Genomic DNA, 8194 nt, shown 5'->3' with positions numbered 1-8194 from the left:
TCAAATACGAATCAAACGATATAATTTTTTGTGACATGCATTAACATTTAGTTAGTTAAATTTATGATCAAAATTTGACACAAATTACGAAGGCGACTAATAAACCAGGAGGGAGGTAGTAGCACGAGTAGTGCAATATAGATATAGAGGACTAGTACAAATTTAGAAATGGAGTAAGAAGTTACAAGGCTATGTGACAGACTTTGTAGGCTTCATGAGTAATACAAATTCCCATTGAACAACACTTTCATCAATAAGTACGCATTTAAAGCCTAATTGATATATATATATATATATATATATATATATATATATATATATATATATATAGTGGGTCTATTCTAATAACACGTCTTAAGACCTTATTCTAACTAGTAAGCGTGCACGTACAACGCACGTCTGACTAATATTACAATCAGATGGGGAAATTAACTTTGGGGAAGCGGCGCCGGGGTCTCCTTGGTTTGGTCGGCACACGTGGGTTTGTTGGTTGGATGTCGCTGCTCATGACTGTGTGTGTATGTGTGGTGTGTGTGTGTGAGAGAGAGAAGGACATCATTCCTTCCTGCTCTCCTCGCCTACCTTATTAACCTAATTTCATCGACCTATATAAAAACTTACAGAAAAGGACTACGAAACAAACATCTAGCTCACACTGGAAAAGTGGAAAGCTTGACCCTATCACCCTATGTGATGTGAGGTCCAGAGAAAACCAAGTCATTAGAGGCAATTTCTCTTTATTACCCTAATGTACCCAATAAGTTTCTCTACTTCAGGTTGCAAGTTCTTTCAAAAATACAATTCACTCAGAATTCTATTAAATATAGTAATGTTCAAGATGAAATATCAATCAGAGATGCACCAATTTCCTTATTCAGAAAGTGATGAAAGGAAGTCATTTGAATTCTGAAGTTACATTTCAAAAATTGTCTTGCAAAATTAGCAGGATACATACATTAATACAACAGTGACATCCTTATTGAAGATACATCATGCAGAAATCTACCACCACAGATTGCTCTCGCATGATTGTTGTCAGACCTAGGGATACCGCTGACACTTACTCAAGGCATAGATGTTGATTTCAGGAGTAGAACTTGCCAGGCCATCGAGGTGTCTGTTTCAAGGTGTATGCTTGCAGTGTTGCATGTGCTCAGCCACTCCAGATGCAGTTATGTTCCTCAAACCATGAAATTACCCAAATTCCAATTATAATGCACAAATCATCTCTGAAATCCCAACCCATATTGTAAAGCTTGAAGGCTACACCTTTGAGAGCCTCAGCCAAAAAAGAAACAAATATCAGTAGTAGATACAAATATTAAGAGGCCTGATGTATTTGTATTCTTTTATTTGCATGGAAGACAATAAACACACATTGGTGGCACCCAAGTAGCAAGGCAAGACATAACCAGACACACATCAACATGTTAATTGTTACAATATGTAATTTAAATAGAATGGAGCAAAGAGTAATACATTCCTTGAAGTATGATCCAAGGTGACTTTTGCATACTCCTTTTTTTATAGTTTAGGTGTAAGAAGGAACTCTTATATATTGAAGGCGGTTTCCCCCAGTCAACTCGTTCCAGTTTCAGTGGGTGGTGGCTTCCACTATAACTCTGACCCTCTATTTCTCTTTGGGGCAACTCCAAATATGTCACAACCATTAAGTCAATAGTATGTATGTCTTTTCAGCTAGCTTGTTATTTCTGGATGTTACAATACCTTCCCGCGTGAATGAAATGGTGCATAGTGCAGGCTGGCATAGATGTACAACAATATGCCCTTCCTAACAATATCCACCCCAGTTTCTGATTTCATTTTTATGCTCTAACTTATCCTTGGGGATAAAGGAAAATTTTGTGACTGGGAAAATGCACTACTAAGAACTATCTGATGAAACTACTCGCCAAGAATTTAATCCAAAGCAAGATGAGAATCAGAGCAAAGAGTAACAGTTTATACGTGTAGTTGTAACTAATCTGACCTGATAGCAGCATAGAGGGCCATCAAGATCATGCATTCCCATGCTATAATTAGTATTCCAAAGAATGTAGAATAAAAAGAGAAGCACACTATATTTAGTTAGCTCAGAATTTTCTCATCAAGTAGTGGTTCTGAACTTCTGGTTGTGAGCTCAGCAGTCAAGTAATAAGAGTAAGCAAGTAAGTACCAGCCAAGTGAATGAACGACAATCTACCCATCTTGGACTTTGCTTGTCAGGACAATGATCATGAAGAGGTAGAAAATCTCATTGCAGAGCATGATGACAAACTCGAGCGACAGCTTGAGAAACGCCCATACCTAGAGAACGGGAACTGTTTGAAATGTTTTTTTTGAATGTTGGTAGTAGTTCTACCAAATTCATTGATCAGAAGAAAGGAGGTTGGTCCAGTTTATGAGGGAAACCGGACCCGAAAACCATACAACGGCGCCTTTCGGCAAACAACAACACACACATCCTCACGAGCCACGAGTCCCTCTGACCAGATCCACCTCCATGACGATGCTCCCAAGAGAGAACGCGACGCCGAGTAGCGCCGCCATCGTCCGATCTAACTAAATCAAGGGTTTCCCCCAGAGTGCGTCGGGAAAGGCAAGGTGAGAGCAGCTACATCGATGCCTCCAACAAGGGAGCGATGCCTGAAAGCGCCGCCATCGACGACTCCGGCCACAACCGGAGTACGATTTTCGCCGGCAGTCTCACCTGCATAGCCCGAACCTAGGAACTGTTTGAAATGTTAAAAGTAACGCGTCCCAACTATAAGTATAATCCATTTCAGTAAATCTTGACCTTGCGGGATGGTATATCTAACCTGGAAGATACTAAAACAGGTTGTAAATGTTGTTCTTGTCACTGTCACTTAACAATGGCAGTTAGACATTCACTTGTCTAAAGATCACATGCTAATTATGTAGCAATCCTGAATGTGCAACATGCAACGCACCATCTTGTTCTCTAACTCCATGAAAAATAGGAAATGATCTTGTACCCCAATATTATCGTCATATAATTATACGTACTCACTTATTTCTGCCGAACTTGCAATACTGCTGATCATCATCGAGAGATCCTAGCCAAAATTGAACAAAAAAATAGAGCTTCAACAATTAATAAATATCAGTGCACGTAGCTTTAATCCAAGGCAATTTAAATGGCGACTCTTATATTTAGAAGAATATGAAATGGATCAGCATGTGGCTAGGAGAGGTCTAGTGATTCCTCACTTATACTGTTATACATACGTGACGATGGAGCAATATGTGATGGCACAAAACATAAAAAATGCAATCCTTCTCGAGCTTGGAGTGGTGCTGTGCTATGGGCACATTGGCAATCACGAAACATAACTGAAGTTATCCTGTCATTTTGGGACCATTTACAGTGACATATAACATGTTATAAAGTAATCATACCTCGTGATATAAAGTAAGCACAACATGTCAACATTCTGTCCAACAATTAGTGTGCAGCCAACTGTGGGTCAAATATGTCTCAGTTCAGAGCAACAGGGACCAGGGACTTGAAGTTGACAACACTAAACTTGAGATGGCAATCATCAGTATGTATCTTTTCTACCAAGGAATGTCCAAAACGTGCTCAATTGTTTCTGCATACAAGAATGGTTTACTCGCAGGTAGAAATGGGAAATTTGACCTGAATGCAAATGTACAACAAGGTAAAGGAAAATGAAGTCTTCAGTTTGATAGTAGTTAGTGGGTTGTGTGACTTTGATGAAATAAACAGGTTCTGTTTTGTGATGTTTGCTGACGGCGAGCATATGACACGGGCGAGGAAAGGGTCGGAATGTACAGTTATTCAGTGCCTTTCTGGGAATAACCTAGCATGAAATTCATGTTTTTATAGAAAATATAAAGTGACTACAGAGTCCAGGTAGATAACCTCAATACGGTGGATGATGAACTTCGAGTCGATACCAAGCATCAGCTGGACAGCATCCCTGGCTATTTTGTTGAAATAACTAACGAAAACTGTTAACAATGTCGAAGGAACCAAAATGACGAAAATAGCATAGAGTAAAGCTGTGATCTGCGCCCGCTCGCACGAAGAACTCATCGGTACTTGTAGATCTCTCTCTGCCTCGCACTCATCAGCAACTCACGCGGCATACAGAAACGTACTAACCGAGCAAGTTAAGAAGAGCATCCTAACCTCTTCCAGATTTTGCGCTGCGCCTTGGCGGGGATGGAGCACCAGAGCCGGTTCATCTGCGCGCAGACGCTCTGGATGTACGTCACCTCCCTCGACTCTCGCCGGGTCAGCGGCGCCGAGAAGTAGTAGGAGGACGATGTGGGCGCCAAGGCGAGCCTCTCGACGCGGCACACGCCGTCGCCGGCCGAGAACAGCTGCCGCCAAGCGCTCTGCTACATCTCCGAATCGACGCTCCTTCCCCTCCCAGCCCGACAAATGGCGTTCGGGGGTGGCTGGTGAAGGTAGACGGCGAGGCTCGCGACAGACGGCCGTCCTCCGGGTACCCTTCGGTCAGCCAGCGACGGACCCGGCGACCTCATGGTCTTCCGCGTACATGGCGGCCACCAAGCACAGGAGGACAGAGATGCCGATGGTGCCCTCTCCCCCTTCCCCTGTGGTATTCAACATGCGAACAATTAAACAAAAAATTGTCATTGCAACCAGAATCTGAGGGGAAGGCACCTGCAGGGTGGATTTCCAGCGGCGCGTGGAGGACGTGTCCGTTTGGCTGGAGCGTGGACGTGGCGGTCGGCGGTCCGGGCGGCGAGTGGTGGCGGCCGTCCGCCTTGGAACGTGGGCGTGGCGGTCGGCGGTCCGGGCGGCGCGTGGAGGCGGCCGTCCGCCTGGAACGTGGGTGCGGCGGCCCGGGCGGTGCGTGGAGGCGGATGTGCGCCTGGAGCGTGGTTGTGGGGAAGAGGTGGTTCAAGGCGAGGCGTCGGGCGTGGTCCGGACTCGGGAGGTTTGGGTTTTGTTCGTGCGTGAAAGAGGAGAGGGTTAACGTAGTGATAGGGTGGGTAATTAATTAAAGAAGTGGCATGGTGGGTAATTAAAGCATAAAACACATTTAGTATGATGGAGAGATATAGACCATTAGATCACAGGATTTGATGGATAGGATTAATTGATTCTTCGCCCTCTCGTTCTTTTATAGTGCGCCAAGGAGCCAAGAAGCGCGATGACGAGCTCATGACGAGTGGACTGCAATGCGCCAAGGAGTGCGGTGCAGTTCGAGGAGCTCCATCTTCTGGCCCCCGGCGAGCTTCCCCTCCTCCCCTTGTAGTCCAACCGCCCCGGACTTGCAGTGTGCTGACACGAGCTATGGGGTTCACGTTTTGCCGTGCGGTTGCCCCTCATCCCGCGGCCTTCCACCCCTCTCCGTTTAGTATGATGGAGAGATATAGACCATTAGATCACAGGATTTGATGGATAGGATTAATTGGTTCTTCGCCCTCTCGTTCTTTTATAGTGCGCCAAGGAGCCAAGAAGCGCGATGACGAGCTCATGACGAGTGGACTGCAATGCGCCAAGGAGTGCGGTGCAGTTCGAGGAGCTCCATCTTCTGGCCCCCGGCGAGCTTCCCCTCCTCCCCTTGCAGTCCAACCGCCCCGGACTTGCAGTGTGCTGACACAAGCTATGGGGTTCACGTTTTGCCGTGCGGTTGCCCCTCATCCCGCGGCCTTCCACCCCTCTCCGGCGGATAGGATTTCAGACCGACCCCGCCGAGCGCCACGATGAACTCCTCCCTACTACAGATCCACCAGGTGGTTGGTGGCCAGCACCACACCATGCCTCTCCACCTGTAACGCCCCGGACATACCCGCCGGTGGTCGTCACTCTTGGCGGGATCTAGACTGGCCCCATAGATCAATACTAGTCTTTTCTGCGCACTTTGTCCTCACTCGTGCGCACCCGGGAGCAACTTCCCGGTCGGTCACCCATCCTGACACTACTCAAAGCTGAGCACGCTTAACTTTGGAGTTCTGTCCGAATGGGCTCCCGGAAAAGAAGAAATTCCTTATTGATATGAGTAGTCTATCATCCCTAATAAGCCAGGCTATCACATCCACCCCCACTCAGAGGAACCGACGTCCTCGTCGGGCCACAGGAACGTTCCCTCTTGGCACAAACGTCTGTGCTTCCAGTCCGGTACATGTGACATGCCGGGTGCCACGACGGGTCACAAACGTCATGAACAACATGACCACGCACCTGTCCGCAACCATCCGTGTAACCGCGAGGGTCGGCTCTGATACCAACTTGTAACGCTCCGGACATACCCGCCGGTGGTCGTCACTCCTGGCGGGATCTAGACTGGCCCCACAGATCAATACTAGTCTTTTCTGCGCACTTTGTCCTCACTCGTGCGCACCCGGGAGCAACTTCCCGGTCGGTCACCCATCCTGACACTACTCCAAGCTGAGCACGCTTAACTTTGGAGTTCTGTCCGAATGGGCTTCCGGAAAAGAAGAAATTCCTTATTGATATGAGTAGTCTATCATCCCTAATAAGCCAGGCTATCACACCACCCTCGTTCCCAAACGGCCTCCGACTTCACGCCATCCTCCCCCAACAACGACGAGATTTGCACTTTTTGTGTTCTTCCGAAGAGAAATAAAAGTGCAAATGTAGTCCACTGTTTGTTTGCTTTTGAGGTTCATTTTCCCTTTTTTTTTTGAAGAAAAGATAGGTGATGCAGTCCGCCGGCCTCCTCCATGGCAAACTTTTTGTTCTTTGCAGGCCGCAATTATCCTATTGGAGGAAGATATTGTGGTTGTTAGTAGAAAAGGAAGTGCACTCGATGAACACTAGCGGTCCAATTGTTTGTGCTTCCCACCCTATGTGAAAAGTATAGCTTATTTGTAATGACGATTGTGGTTTGCTCGATATATAATAGAAATTTTAGACACAAGCAGTACACTACTATCGTCCTGTGCAGCTCAGATCAAATACACACAGAAAAACAGTGGAATTTTTTTAGTTCGTTAAGCGGTGTAAAAATGCAATGCGGTTCACTTTGGAGAGTGTTGAGGTTCGCTTGTGCTCTATGTGAAGTGCAAAAATGTTAAGGAAGCACAAACAGTAGTGTGGTTCACTTTTGATATTGTTGTTGTTCACTTTCATTCAATGTGAAGTGCAAAAAAAATTAAAAATAAATGAAAAAAATAAATGCCGTTCACTTAAACCTATGTCGAGGTTCACTTTTCTTCGATGTGCACTGCACTCACCTCATTTCACAAAAACAATAACAGAAAAACTCACGCAATACTCTGTCGGACATTGCAGTGCGGCTTTCTGTCTGATGCAGTGTGGTTTTCCGTCTGAAGTAGTGCACTCATCTGTCTGATGCAATATACACGACGATTTGGGTGTCGTGAAAAACAGTGTCTCCGTGTTTTCGGTATTTTTAAAATTACTCTTAAACCGTAAGGAATTAGAGAGAGTGTTCTACATGAAAGAGTTGTGTCTCGTCAATATCTTTCCAACGACATATCATTTGAATCATTTCGACAACTGGTTTGTAAAAATTTCACGAAAAACTGCCGCTGCCACTCGTCGTCCGCCGCACGACTTTCAAAATTAACTTAAAACTGTAAGGAATCTCAAAACCATTTCTACATATGAAAGTTGCGCCTTGTCCATAGCTTTCCAACGACATATTACACGCCTCGTTTCGACAAACGATTCAAAACTAGAGCAAAAACAGTATCGAAAATTGCAAAAATTTCAAAAAAAAACAGAATTTCGCGATTTAGTAAATTCGAAACTGCTCTTAAACCGTAACGAATTAGAGAAAATAATAGATATAAAAAAGATGCGCCTCGACGATATCTTTCCAACGGAGTATCATTTGCCTTTTTCCGATGAGCGGTTTAGAAAAAAATCATGAAAATACGCTCGCTGCCACTCGTCATCCGCCGCACCATTTTTGAAACTGCTCTTAAACTGATAGGAATCTCGAAAAGTGTTCAACATAGCAAAGTTGCGCCTAATCAATAGCTTTTCAATGGTATATTATACGCCTCGTTCTGATAAACGGTTAAAAAATTAGAGCGAAAACAGTACCAGAAAAACACTGCGTGTAGTTTTTTTTCGACACGAAGTTCACTCGTGTGAGTACTGCAGCACACCTGGTTCAAACAATGACGTGCACGTGCAGCTGTATATATGGCTTCTGCACAACATCTCCATCATCGTTAT

The 8194-nt window shown here is 45.0% G+C and overlaps 1 long non-coding RNA gene across 1 annotated transcript; it reads right to left on the bottom strand.

Annotated features, from left to right (window-relative positions):
* Positions 1-882: 882 nt before the first annotated feature.
* LOC125544308 lies at positions 883-4960 on the bottom strand. Its single transcript, XR_007299400.1, has 2 exons — positions 4679-4960; positions 883-4608 (listed from the first exon to the last, which is right to left on the bottom strand). It is a non-coding gene; the product is annotated as an uncharacterized LOC125544308 (long non-coding RNA).
* Between the last annotated feature and the right edge of the window lie 3234 nt (positions 4961-8194).

Source organism: Triticum urartu, chromosome 3 (assembly GCF_003073215.2).
Source record: "Triticum urartu cultivar G1812 chromosome 3, Tu2.1, whole genome shotgun sequence".
Lineage (NCBI taxonomy): Eukaryota > Viridiplantae > Streptophyta > Magnoliopsida > Poales > Poaceae > Triticum > Triticum urartu.
Note: the sequence above shows the minus strand (reverse complement) of the source record. Positions and strands in the feature narration are given on the sequence as shown.